This window comes from Mustela putorius, unplaced genomic scaffold, assembly GCF_011764305.1.
Source record: "Mustela putorius furo isolate JIRA1106 unplaced genomic scaffold, ASM1176430v1.1 tig00003845_pilon_pilon_pilon, whole genome shotgun sequence".
Taxonomy (NCBI): domain Eukaryota; kingdom Metazoa; phylum Chordata; class Mammalia; order Carnivora; family Mustelidae; genus Mustela; species Mustela putorius.
Genome location: NW_025421998.1, coordinates 57,029,043 through 57,043,586, shown reverse-complemented (window position 1 = coordinate 57,043,586; position 14,544 = coordinate 57,029,043). Strand labels below are relative to the sequence as shown.

Below are 14,544 nucleotides of genomic sequence, written 5' to 3'. Positions count from 1 at the left end.
TCCTCTGTGAGATCTGAGGCCTGCGTATGTTTAATTAGATGTAATTTCTGGAGATAAAGAAGAATGATTAAATTATCCAGACTCCAGAAAAACAAAAGATCCTTATTTCAGCCATTTATCAGGCCTCGACATCTGGAGTATTACATGCTGTAACTCAAATGAAAATATTTCACCTAAAAGTACGGTGCCTCTGTCCATGATATCATTAAAGGAAATCATTAAGCATTTATGCAGCACTTTGTGCCGGAAAAGTGCTTTACAGTTATTTTTATTGCCCACCAAAACCCTCTGAGGCAGGTCCTTCTCTCCATCTTAAAACCAACGCTGAGAAGAGATGAAATTACTTAGGGTCTTGGAGAAAATAAACGACCATATCAGAGTAAGACCTTTGAGTGCCAAAGTCAGCCATTTTATTTAATCCACTGAACCATTAAGTTAGCATTTTATTCACTATATAAAGCATTTAGCATATATAAAGCATATATATATATATAGCATATATAAAGCATATATATATAGCATATATAAATATAAATATAAAATATAAACATATATATTTATATATATGCTATATATATATATAGCATATATAAAGCATATATTCACTATATAAAGATTTAGGATTGACTCGTTTTTCTTGAACACCTAGATCTCTGGCGGTGTAGATCTCTGGCGGTGTAGATCTCTGGTGGTGTAGATCTCTGGTGGTGTAGCTACTTATTCACAGTCACTACACTCATCTTGAGCATCTCTGAAGAGCACCGAGCTCCTGAAGAAATGTAATTAAAAAGAAAAAAAAATCAATGTATTTTAAAGGATCGGCTTTACTGCACTAAATAATAAATAACCACTGGAATCTGTAGCTTAACCCTCAGACTAAGGTCTGCCTTCTGGGCGGAAGGGCATTCCTCAATCCAGGGACTCAGGGATCCAAGCGCCCTCCCTATCAGCATAGGGTGTCCAGGGGGCAGTAAAACAGGAAGCTGGCGAGGGCGGGGTGGGACCCCCTTCTGTGGATAAGTACCCTGGGCCACAGTGATGCACACCCTGTTAGCCCTTCTGCCCAGAAGGCTTTCGGCCAGAGGTAGTCCCATGGACCCCTAGACCAGCACCTGGAGGCTGGAAATGTCAGCAAGTGCCTGGGCCATCCGGATTTGACTTTAATTCTCTCTTTTCAACTTTGAATTCAAAATGTTAGCGGCAACATTTAGCCAACTTTTGCCTGCGGTGGGCACCACACTACCCTTGCCATCTCTCATTCACGGCCTCACATCTCCTGACCTGCATGATGTTCAAAGTCCCTTTCCAGACTTCGTCTCATGGGATTGCAACAGCAAGAGAATTTCTGGTGGTCAAAAGGGCTGCTGTACTTCCTTTCCACTTCCTCCAGTCCAGCAGCTGTGAGACCTGGGAACCAAGGGCTACGGTGTGAGGAGGGCATATCCTGTTAGCTCAGCCCCTGGGACTGGTCTTCCACACCGGCTTCGAGTCAGGGGCAGTATTAATGTTACCCCTGAAACTAGGTCTTGGTGGACGGCCACTGCATCTCTTGCTCACAGTCAGACAGGCTGCGCTGTCTTGCGACAGGCTGGGCTCCACCTTGCCCGTGTTTGTGGAAGCTGAGAAGATGGGAGGCTGGAAGGCAGTGGGTGGCATGGGATTGGCATGGCTGAGTGTGGGGGCCAAGGTTAAACTCTGCTGCTCCCCAAACTGTGCAGAACCACGTGCTGGGTGCCGTTCACACCCTTATCCAGAGTCTTCATTGCGGGGGTTGTGAAAAAAGTTAGGAGACGATTCTGAAAATAAAAGGGCACTGAACAGAAAACAAAATGTGCAATGACATGGAAAGAAAGAAATAGTTGGAAGTTCTGGATTACGGAATGATTCCCTTTGGGGGTGTGGCAAGGGCCAGCTGAAGATTTCAATTGGCCCTTCTCATGTATTTTCTTAAGCTGGCAAAGCAGAGAGAGCCCCTGGACTGGTTTCTGAATAAGGCAGTAATGAATTTGTTTACAGATTGACTGGTCAGAGCTCTCTGACTTTAGCCTCCAGGTCTTCAACTAATGCTGACAACTTTGACCTAATTTGGGGAGGCAATTATATTTGGCTGGGTTGCTGAGCTCTTTCTCAGAACCTCTTCTCAGGACACTTGCCAAATGCTCTTTTTGTAACTGTGTTATAAAGTCTGAGGAAAGTTGTCTTGGGTCATTGCCCAGGACCTAATGCCCCAATTATAGACATACATGCTTGCAATCTTTGTGTTCCATGAGGGCTGAAGCCAGGCACCAGCAGCCTTCTCTCACAGCTCTTCAAAACTGGGAAGGCTCTCTGACCGCAATCAGTTGCCTGACGGGAAGCAAAAAACTTTACCTCTCTATATGGTAGCAATTCCTTTGTCCAGCGCAGTCCTTCTCAGTGCCTTTAAAACCAGGGTTCTCTTTCATAAATCACAGATTTCAAACTTGATGTGCTGGAAAAGCTGGTGGAGTTTGCTTCACTTCTATTCTGTCTTCTGACTGGAATAATTGGGGTGGCTTTATGTTTCATACAATCACACATGTCCTAATTAATCCTTTGGAAATTGGAACATACCTAGAATTGACACTGATATGTTATCACATTTCATCTCTCCAAAATGTGAATATGACATTGTTACCTTCAGAACACTTATATTTCTGATATAAGTGGAATCATGATTGTACTGAAAGCCAGCCTCTTCTTTAGCTTTGTTTAAACAAAAAAAAAAAAAAAAAGAGGTGACATTTAATCAGAAAGGAGATATATATTTAGCAAGGAGGGGAGAAGGTGACTCAGGAGGAGTAGGGTGAGGAAAAGACAAGGAAAGAATAAAACTGCTCACATTAGCTTTTGCTGCTGGGCTGTGAGCTATTCTTATCCTGTCAGCACAATTAATGAGGGAAAAACAGTCCCCAGAAGGAATGGGCTGGAGGCACTGGTCTGCCCTCCCTGCTCCCCACGCCAAGAGAGACAAGGTCTAGAGCAAGTTTCCCCAGTGGGAGGTACTGGGAAGGTGACTTCTTGTCCCCAGGGAAAACTTTCTGTCTTTGTCAACCTCAGAGACAACTTGATTTAGTACCAAGAGTATACACAGAGCTGCAAATGCAAGGGAAGGATCTCGCCCCTCCAACTGTTGATGGTGTAGACAGGGAGGGAAGATTGACACACTAGAAACCAAAGAAAGGAGTTTACAAAGCAGTGAGCAATCCAGAGCTGGCCTGCGGGAGTTCACAGGGAAGAATCTAGAAAAGAGAAAGCTTTCACCCAGGGTAGTTGGGAAAGATTGCAGGAGAAAGGGGATCCTGGGCAAATCTCAAGGGACAACAGCTAAAGATCAATGGGGAGAAAGGGAAGAATGTGGACGGCAGATCACGTGTTGGAACGATGGGAGCAGAGTGGCCTGATTGGGGGAAGGCTTCCTACTGAACTGTGTTCGTTAAGACTGAAAATTTTCTTGAGTTTCTGCCACCTCCACCGAAAGACCAATGATGCCTGAATTCACCTTCGGTAAAAGTGTCAACTCTTGGTTTAGTTTGCATGACCCAAGACAGCCAGCTTTATTTCGTACCTTACAGTGAGGGTCCTCTGAGATTTCAGAAACTGCATAATTTGTGTGTGTGTGAGCTCAGAAAGAAATGTGACAAAATATGCTAATAAGAAAAGTTATCTTGTTTTTTTTAAAAAAGATTTTAATTATTTATTTGACGGAGAGAGAGAGAGGAGGGGAAGCACGAGCAGGGGTAGGAGCAAAGGGAGAGGGAGAAGCAGACTCCCCCGCTGAGCAGGGAGCCAAACCCATGTGGCTCAAACCCAGGACCTTGAGATCATGATCTGAGCTGAAGGCTGATGTTTAACTGGCTGAGATACCCAGGCACCCCGCTTTCTCTTATTTTTTAAAAGAAAACTTTAAATCAACATGTCCATACATATCATTTTTTTGTTTATGTTTCTTAGGTACTAGTAGCAATGGGTAGTCATAATAGATTACAGTAATAAGAAAATGTTACGTTTTACATTTAGAGGGCATTTTCGTATCTATTGTCTCATTTGGAGAGTTACTGCCAATCCAAACGTTTATCCTTCCTGCAAAGGGTTTTCCACAAAGTCACAGAGGTGATTTATGGAAGATCCAAAATTCAAGCTGACTACCAGTTGACCGCCCTCCCCACCTGTGGGCCACACCACCTGTGCCAACAGCAGAAGTATCCATTACACTGGCTGGGATGAAAAACAGCAGTCCTCCACATGGATGAGAACCCAGCAAATTGACACATCTCAGTCACTACTGGTGGGAGCATAAATTGAGAGGCATTCTTCAGAAAAAGCAATTTGGCAAAATGTATTAAGAAACTTAACACTAGGGGCGCCTGGGTGGCTCAGTCATTACGTGTCTATCTAGCTCAGGTCATGATCCCTGGGTCCGGGGACCGAGCCCCACATGAGCCTGCTTCACCCTCTCCCACTCCCCTTCCTTGTGTTCCCTCTCTCCCTGTGTCTCACTCTCTGTCAAATAAATAAATAAAATCTTAAAACACACACACACACACACACACACACACACACAACAACAACTTAACACTATTCCTATACTTTGACCCAATAATTTTATTTCTAGGAATCTATTGTAACTAATTACTGAGAGTTGTGGCCAATGACTTTCACAGAAATGAGTTTACTGGAATGCTACTTTTAATATCCACCAACAGGAGATTAGTTAAGTACATTCCAATGGAATATTATCAAAGTCATCAAGAATCTCATTTTTGAAGATTATTGCTAACAAATATTGAGAAGATATTTACGATATAAGATCAAATGAAAAAAAAAATTCAGCCTGCAGATAGTGTAACTGGCAGAGAGAGAGAGACAGAAAGAAAAAGAAATACATCAAAATATTAGCTGAGCTTAAGTGTGGGTGATGAGATGATACATAGTATTTTTTAAAAATTTTATACCCATTTCCCATGTTTCCTATAAAGAAGATGTAGGAATTTTATACTTAGAAAAAGATTATACTTAAAATTTATAAAATGGTAGAAACGGTGGATTATACCCTAAAAATAAAGAGTGATGAAGGGATTTAAGATCATCATTTCACCTAGACTGGTCTATAAACTGCACGTCTCCTGTTCAAGGGAAAAACCAAAACCAAAGCCAAACCAACCACCACCAACAACAACAAAAAACCCAACAAATAAAAGCGGTGCAAACTTGTTACATTTCCAAGGAGAAAAGTAAGAATTCCTAAGATGAAAACCACAATTGCAGTGGAGCGTGTGGCAAATGTTTAAAGCTAGAAAAGTCTGGCCCGAGCTAGTTGACTCACTTGCCGGGTCTACGCAAGCAGTGTCCAGCACGTCTGCGTCTAGGCAGCCTTTCTGCGAGATGTTCTTCAGCGTCCCTCCGCCCTGGGGACATTTGGGCTCTTCCTGCATTGTGTCTGGCCCTCCTGATACACAGGAACAGACACCAGTGAGCCAGAGAGATCGCAAGCAAAAAAAAAAAGCGCAGAGATATTCTGGAACTTTCTAGGCGGGAGAGAAAGCAGCACAGAAAGGGCGGGAAGAGCAGCCCCCCGCGCCCGGGGTTAACACTTTGCTTTTTGAGGAGCCTTCGGGCCATGGAGGGCTTTCAGTCTGAACTCGCAGAGTTCGCCCACAGGAAAACAAATAGCTGGCGTGCTCCGTGTTTACTCTGCCTTTCTCAAGGTTGCAACATCAATTTCCCAACTGTGCAAGCTGGTAACGCCGAGGAGATGTTTTGTGAGCTTGGGGCCTTTCCTCCAGTCTGCATGACCCACGTGTGGCCCCATCCCGGGAAAAGCCAGGCAGCAGCCCTCTGGGTGCGAGGGAAGACAGTGGCTGCGCTGTGGGCTCTCCTGGAGCAGACAGTGGGGGCGAGAGGGGGACCTCACGATGGCTGGAGAACCTGAATTCTCCCAGTGAGAGCTCCCGGGCTACCTTGGAAAAAATCCACTTAGGCCACAGGAGCAGAAGCTCTGAGACCTTCTCGCTGGGTGAATTTATAGCCGGCTTGCCATGCAAAATACCCAATGGTGTTTTAGTGAAGTGGTGTCCAAGTTGTAATATAGCGAGATCAATTCTGGAAGCCACCTTCTTCAACACCATGGGGATATTTGTGTCCTCACTTTCAACGTTTCCAATTAGCCGAGAGGCTAATGCTGGGAACCACCACATATAATCCAGAAAACAACTGTCAATGCAACATTATAAAAATTGAATATGTGTCAGAAGGGGATTTAGATTCTTTAGGTTAATATTATTTTTGCTATTAGGTAATGAACGGACATTAATTTACTTGAGCCGTGTGATTAGGTTAATTTACTCCAAGATAATCTTGCATTTTAAAAATTAAAAATGGTAGCCGTATCTTCTCAGTATCAATCAAAGTAGCCACAGGACCCCAGAAATATCGCCATTTTGTACTCAATTGTGCTCTTGTAGACAGTCAGATCAGCACTAAAAATGACAAATTACCCTGCTCAGATAGATCTTCATGTTTAAATACCTACAAATAACTGTCCTTTTGTGAATGGTTAAACTTAACCAATTATTTTTCCTATAAGCAAGATACCCTTTTTCCTAAAGAGAAATCTGAAAACAACAGTAGAGGAGATTAAATCTTATACAGAGGAATGACACAGCCTGGAGAAACAAAACAGGCTCACACACACGAAAGAAAGCTAACCGGCTTATCCTTTTTTGACCTTCACAAATATAAATGCTCTATCTAGAGCTCTATAAATTGTTTAAATCCTTTAATGACTCAAATGTGCTGATAATGTTCCTGCACTTGCTGGAACTATGGTTCTGTTAATATTTTGAAAATTACTTTAATTAACCTTATTTCATCTTGGAGTAGTTAGAGAACACTTTTATATATTTTAAGGATGCATTAATTTGTATCATCATTAACCTTGGATTTTGCCCTTGGTAATTATGGTAATTTGTACGTTGGGTTGAGCCAGGTGCCACCGTCTGAGAGCAATACATATGGTAGGTGTTGTCAATAGCTTGAGGAGGCAGGATTCTTCCATTTACAAGGGGCAGAAAAATAACTCAGAAGGGTAGAAGTAAGGGGGCGTGGCTCCGCAGAAAATCCCCAGGGATGGATTTCATGGGGCCAATGGTGTGGTGAAGGAGGGATTCCTCTGGAATTCTTCTGCCTGAGTTGGACAGGCAACCCACAACCCCAGCTCCTTCTCCCAAGATGAGAGAGGGAGGAACCCATTACAGATGAAGAGGGGAAGGAGGAACATCAGTGACTAGGCCGAAACAGTGTCTGCCGTAACAGTTCATCCAATTTATTTATTATTTTTTTAAAGATTTTATTTATTTATTTGAGAGGGAATGAGTGAGAGAGAACATGAGAGAGGAGAAGGTCAGAGGGAGAAGCAGACTCCGCAAGGAGCTGGGGGCCCAATGTGGGACTCGATCCTGGAAGTCCAGGATCATGACCTGAGCCAAAGGCAGCTGCTCAACCAACTGAGCCACCCAGGCGCCCTCATCCAATTTATTTTAATTGTTTGTATTTTAATAGTAAGAGTGCCTTTCTTTTCTGACACACCCAGAGCTGCCAGTTACTGCCACTGTACGTAACCGAGTTTGGGATTTTTACATCTGTACCACCGGCTGGTCATATTCTCAAAAACCCAAGTTTTGACCCTCACTGGCTTTCTAGAAACCTTAATAGTATCCAATGCAACAAATGCTTGCAATGGGCTCTGTGAGGCCTCGGGGATGCTGAGACCAAGCTCCCTGCCCTCAAGGAGTTTAGGGAGGGATGGATACTGCGGTCAGCGGAGTCATCGGTGGACATGCACGCCTTTTGTCTGGAAGTGCCCTGGCAGGCCAGAAGAGGGCAGAATGAATTTCAGCAGAGGGGACCCAGCGGTCATTACACAGCTGCAAACAGCACACTCCTTCCCTGATTTGGCTAGGAGTCTATGTGATGAAAATTCTCCAGTTCCATCTTTCTCTATACTAACATCACCTTCCTTTTGAGCACGTCATGTTCAGAGACAGAAAACAATATCACACGAACCACTGAAGATACACTTAACGTCTTAAGCTAAAGTTTTCTAGACGTCAAAATGACACCATTTAAAGAATCGGTGCTTTCAAAGAGCAGAATGCCTTCTACTCATTCTCCTCGTGCCCAACAGTTTTCGAGGTCTTGGTCAGCAGTCAGCCCCACTCTGGGCGGAAGGGGCTTATTGTTCCCTTGCAGACCACAGGAGAGCACCGGGGAGAGCAGGACATGCCAGGCTCGAGCCATTGAAAGATGCCCATCTCCCTGACGGTTCAACTTACGTCTCTCATTGCTGCCATGGTTGGGAAGGGTGCATTTGTCCATAGCTGCCCAGCAGGTAGAGAAAAGGTGTTAACATGAAAAGGAAAACTCTTTGGTGGGTAGGAGTTTGGGCCAAGTCTTTCCTGGCCCAGACAACTTTGCTCTTACATAGAAGGATGAGTAGTGGGGGGTCAGAGGCTGCAGTGGGTGGGAACTATAAGAGTTTCCCAGATCAGGATAAGGTCTTAGCCGTCACTTGGTTCTATGTCCTTGTATTACTAATGAGCAGGAAGATAGTGACAGATTCATTATCACAAAACTACAGCAAGGCCTCAGGGCCCCTGATGCCATCATCTTTCCTTGCATATCCTGTGTTGAAGGCTAGCTATTTAACATACAACCCAAGTCACAGTCACTCCCACGACAGAAGTTATATCTTGCTTGTGGATCCAATTTAATGTCAGTGTTACGTGGACAGCTTCCATGTGGTGGTTCAGGGACCCGGGCATCTTTTGTTCTGTGGTTCTTCCATTCCCGGCAGCCTAGAAGTTAGTTATTGGACTGAGACAGGCAGAGATGGAGAGTGAAAGACGGTGTAGCAGATGGGCAGGCTTGGAAGTGGGGTCCCTCCCTTCTACCCATATTCCCCTGGCTAGAAGCCACTCACAAGACCATACCATACTGCAAGGGGGCTTGGGATATGTGGTCGAGCTGTGCGCAGAGCAGGGAAATAGACGGTTTTGTGAAAGAACACAGCAGCAGTGTCATTTTTAGGCTTTGGGAGGTTTATATTTAGTAGCAGAGGACACGTGACCTTGGGAGGTGAACAGACTTTGGTTTGTGGCCTTGGACACAAATCTCAGTTTGCTCAGCTGGGGCAATGGGGGTATTCTGTGGGGTCACTGCAAACATTTAACGAGATAAGGGAGGAAATGTGTCTGGGTCACAGTACTCTCACCTTGTTTTTACAAGCCATTGGGACGAGACAGAGCAGGGGAAAGGAGGAGACAGGCAGGCTTCTTGTATCCCATTTTGACCAAGCCTGGGTGCCAGAGCTGCCAAGCAGGTCCCACATGAGTCCAGAAAACATGCTCCGTTAGATGCCAAGAGTGGGGGCCCTTTCCTCCATCTCTTGCTGAATTTCCAAATACTGTAATTCATTCTAATCAACATGGGACTTTGAAAGGAAAAAAATATCCAGAAAACCACAAGCATCCATTTCATTTGATTAATAAAAATTCAGTCACTTGGCATGCAGTTCCAGAAAGAGAGCTTTAATCCCTCATGCTCCGTCTGAGACTGTCACATACAGAAAGCAGTGATTTTATTATTTTCTTGTGGAAAGAAATATATTTCTGGAAAAGAGTGACAAGAAAAATGATCTAAACGAAATTGTTCCCTTTCACTTATGAGTTTTGTCCCTCTAAGGCTAAATCGGGCTCACAGGAGTGAAGAGAATCACCTTCTCATCATGGTTAAGACCCTGAGGGAAGGGACGCGGCTCCTGTCTCATGGTGTGCCCGGGGAGTGGCACACTAAGGGCTTCAATGAATATTGCTGGTATTGAATCAATAAGTGAGTGAAGATAGTTACGGAGGCAATAACAATGAAATAAAAAACCGCTTGCCTGAAACATCAAGATTTTGTTGGGGAAATCCCCTGCGTCTTAGTCATGGATTCTCTGAATGGTTTCTTCTTCAGTTGTAAAGCTAACAATAAAACGTGTACACACACACACACACACACACACACACACACAGAGACATTCTGCAGAGAGGTAAAACAAAGAAGGTTGATTGTATCTTTTTTCAGGGCACTGTCCTTTAAAATAACCTTCCAAGCCCAGCTAGTTAAGATGAGTGGCAATAGCATATTGAAAGTAATAAATAAAATGACATCCGGGGCTCAGAAGGTTAACAGTTTTTTCAAGAAATTGTTTTCCCCGAGTCCAAGGGTAAAATGGCGCCTAAAATCACGAAACGTGGTCCTAGAGTGCCCCCTGGTGTCTCTTCTGTGGAATTGTTAAAGCCTGTAATTGTGCCCCGCGGGAGCCCTTAACAGGACTCTTGATTTATTTATGAGTCTGGGACTTTGGGGGCCAGGCCTACTGGAGGGGAAGGGAAGGACGCAGGAGGCTGGGGAAAATTCTTTCAACCCTTTTTCAAATGGGTTACCACCACAACGTCAAAAGTAATTAGTACATTAACCCTCATATAAGATTTAAATACTGGAACCATGTGTTATCTTGAAGAGAAGCTCTTTCACCTGCAAAAAAATTACTGGCTTTTTTTTTTTTTTTTTTTTTCAGAAGGCAGATTATTAAGCAGTTTCTTTTGCCCGTTAAAAGGTTCTTTGTAAATCTATTGGACAGAGGACAGTTTTTAATTTCAGAGATTAATTATCACACTTAATAATGGAGCCATCCTTGATTTTTTTTTCTCAAGACCTATTCGTTCAAATAAAAGCTAGTCTATGAAATGAGAATGAAGATTGTAGACCAAATTAAAATACAGTAAAAGGCAGTATTTTGTCATAAAAAATTGTTGCTGAAATTTATTCCAGGGACACCTGGCTGGCTCAGTTGGTAGAATGATCTCAGGATTGTGAGTTCAAGCCCCATGTTGGGCATACAGCTCACTTAAAATTAAAAAAAAAGTGTGTGTGTGTGTGTGTGTGTGTGTGTTTAAAAAATAAAGATATTTCTATTCCCTGGAAAGGGAAACCAATTAAATTATACATTATTTGGCAAGTGAAAAATGGTGAATTCGAGGTTGTTAATGATCTATCGATAAATCTGGCTTAACTCTAAATGCTGCACCAAAATTGTGAAATACGGTGAAAAAAAATGAATTTTATTCTTCTACCCCTCTCTGTGATGATGAAAGTCAGTTGAATTTGGCTTGCAGATATGTAATGTGTAACTCCAGGTGCCTGCACTGCTTGACCCGCATAGTAGAGTCCCTGACCTTTAAGGAGCTTCAGACCCAGGAAGGAGAAACATTGGCAACACCCACCGTTCCCAGTCTCTGGGATGGATGCTGGGCTAGCGAGGGAGCACACGGGACAGACCTCTAAAGACGAAGGAATCGGGGGATACTTCCCTGGAGGACATGACCTTGGAAGACAGGGACTTGGTAGCCCACTGAGGGTGGGTTGGAGGGGAACCAGCTGAGGCAGAAGACAGATGTTCACTGGAACGAGTGTGGTGCCTCCAATTCTCTCTGAGAACAGTCATCAGTCTTTATGGAGAGCCTTGTAATCCAAAGAGGGAGTTCAGGGTGAAGAAAAGGCAAGAGCTTTGAAGCTCGACTATCCTCATTCACACCCTAGCGTGGTCCCTGCCAACCTTAGGCAGGTTTCCTGATCTCTCTCAGTCTCAATCTCTTTCACCAGTAAATGAGACATAATATCCACCTGAGAGGATTGGAGAATCCTGGTGCAAGCAATGTGATTGGCCTAGGAGCTGGCACATTGCAGGTGTCCTGTAAATGGTACTTAAGTTCCGTTAAAGTGAAAGCGAGTCACGTCATAAAGCCTCCAGACCAAGCCAGGGCACTATGGGCGTTCTCACAGCTTCTTGAAACCATCCCATAGTATGTGGTTCTGTAGCTCTATGTAATTATGCAACTGGAGTCTTTTCCTTTTTCTGGCCTGTAAGCCCCATGAAGGCAGGGGCTAACTCAGTCACCACGGTTCAGATGTCCTGCAGGTGCTAAATTTAACTCTCAGCCCAGATCAGTCAGCACACAACCCCAAATGCTGGTGAGGATGTGGAGTGACAGGAACTCCCATTCATTGCTGCTGGGGATGCAAAATGGCGCAGCCACCTTGGAAGACAGTTTGGCTCTTTTTCACAAAACTAAACGCGCTCTTACCACACAACCCAGTTAGAGCCCTCCTTGGTATTAACCTGAAGAAGTTGAAAAAGGGGTCTACACAAGAACCCACACACGGATTTCTATAGCAGCTTTATTTATAATTGCCACAATTTGGAAACAACCAAGATGACAACCCCAACAATGGACTATTATTCAGTTCTAGAAAGACCTGAACTCTCAAGACTCGAAAAGACAATGGAGAACCTTAGATGCCTATCACTAAGTGGAAGAAGCCAATCGGAAAAGAAGACACACCATATGAGTCCAGCCAGATGACATTTTGGCAAAGGCAAAACTGTGGAAGCTATAAAAAGATGAGTGCCTGCCAGGGGCTTGAAGGGCACAGAGACGAATAAGGTGAGCACAGAGGAGTTTTAGGACAGTGAAAATACTCTTATGATATCATCATGATGAGTACACTGATTAGACATTTGTCCAAATTCAGAAAATGTACATCAAGACTGGACCACAATGGAAACTGTGGACTCTGGACGATAATGATGTGTACTGAAGGTTCACTGATGGTACCTGCTGTCCTTCTCTGGTGTGAGACCCTGATAGTGGGGGAGGCTGTGCGTGTTGGGGGCAGAAGCAATATGGGAAATCTCTGTACCTTCCTCTCCGCATTGCTGGGAACCCAAAACCACTTTAAAAAATTGAAGTCTTAAAAAAATAGCCACCAAATTGCCACAATTGGAAATGTGGCACGTTTCCTTTGTCCTTCCACATTTGAAGGACAAAGAAGAATGTTTGGAGGGCTATCTTGCAGGGCAATGACAAAAGAAAAGAATGGTAAAGGAATCCCCCACTTGGGGCAGTATTTCCCAGAACCCTATGATCCTGGGGCTGATAACTTGCTTTGGAAACTGTAGTCAAATTAGGGGCATTGGCGTCCTCAATGCGGACAGGTGGGAGGAGGGGCTGAGAGAGCAGGCTTCTTGGGCAGGAAGACCTGGCTTGGAGATCTATGTCACCACAGACTTCTCCGCCCCACCTTTTGCTCATTAGCAGAGTAAGGATAATATGCTTTATTAGCAGCATCCTTCTGAGGATTAAACGAGCTAATCCATAAAACCTGTAGCACACTCACACCTGTTATTATCGTTCATCGAATTTACTGATAAAAAAAAAAAAACATCTTTCAGATTCTGGTTCCCTGCTCTCTAGCACACATATTTATTCTTTGCAGTGAAGACAAAGTGTCCTGGGTTCAGCTTTAAATGGTAAAAAGAAACTTAAAAGTCTTAAAAAAATAGCCACCAAATGAAGGACAAAGAAGAATGTTTGGAGAGCCATCTTGCAGGGCAATGACAAAAGAATAACAATATTACTTTAAAACAATAACTTCCTTTTAAAGATTTTTATTTAAAAAAAAAAGATTTTATTTATTTATTTGACAGAGCGAGAGAGCACCCTGGGGGAGCAACAGAAGGAGAGGGAGAAGCAGGGTTCCCGCCAAGCAGGCAGGGAGCCCCATGCAGGGCTCGATCCGAGGACCCTGGGTTCATGACCTGACCTGAAGGCAGATGCTTAACCAACTGAGCCACCCTGGTGCCCCTAGACTAAAGCACATCTGACTGAAAATACTGCTGGGAGTGATATGTGTGTTAACGAGAAAGAAAACATAAACATTCAAGCCAAAATGTCTTCTAAGGAGCATCAGAGGGGAGTGAGAGCTCTGTGCTCTGACCTTGACATTTCCTTAATTTCCGTGACTTTCAACCTCAGTTCCAACATCTATAAAAGAGTAGGTTCAACTACAGCTTCTTGGATGCCTTTCTGCTGAAATTCTATGAACCGTCTACCGCAGCCGTTCTTACAGTAAATGGGTCTCATTTTTCTTAGATCCTGCGAGTCAACTTCTTACATAGGCATGAATTTTTTAAAGTTTTTCATTGTAATTCCAGTTTAGTTCACATAAAGTGTGGCATTAGTTTTGGGTATACAGTATAGAGATACAACAATAGTATACACTACCCAGTGCTCATTGTGAGAAGTTGTGTGAAAAGGCACAGATTTTTTCATACTGTTTTCTAGTAAAATTTCAAAGACACTTTCAAAAAATAAAGATCTGGCAGAAGCTGAAATAAAAACCTTCAATTTCTACACATCTACAGTTTTATGGACTTTTTACTTAGTGTAAAACCACGAAGAAGAATTTAATGAAAATGTATGGGTTCCGAATCCAGCTCTACCCATCTTTAGTTATATGACCTTCTGCTGGTTGCCTAACTTCTCTTCTTAAAATGGGAATACTAGTTATCCCTAGTGTCTATATTAATAATAATTGCCCGCAGTAAGAACCTCTAATATTGTGACATTTAAATGAGATGAT

At 43.5% G+C, this 14,544-nt stretch overlaps 1 long non-coding RNA gene across 1 annotated transcript; it reads right to left on the bottom strand.

The window, feature by feature from the left end:
• Positions 1–601: 601 nt before the first annotated feature.
• On the bottom strand, positions 602–5,659 carry LOC106006829. Its single transcript, XR_001181113.2, has 3 exons — positions 5,345–5,659; positions 2,371–2,516; positions 602–769 (listed from the first exon to the last, which is right to left on the bottom strand). It is a non-coding gene; the product is annotated as an uncharacterized LOC106006829 (long non-coding RNA).
• Between the last annotated feature and the right edge of the window lie 8,885 nt (positions 5,660–14,544).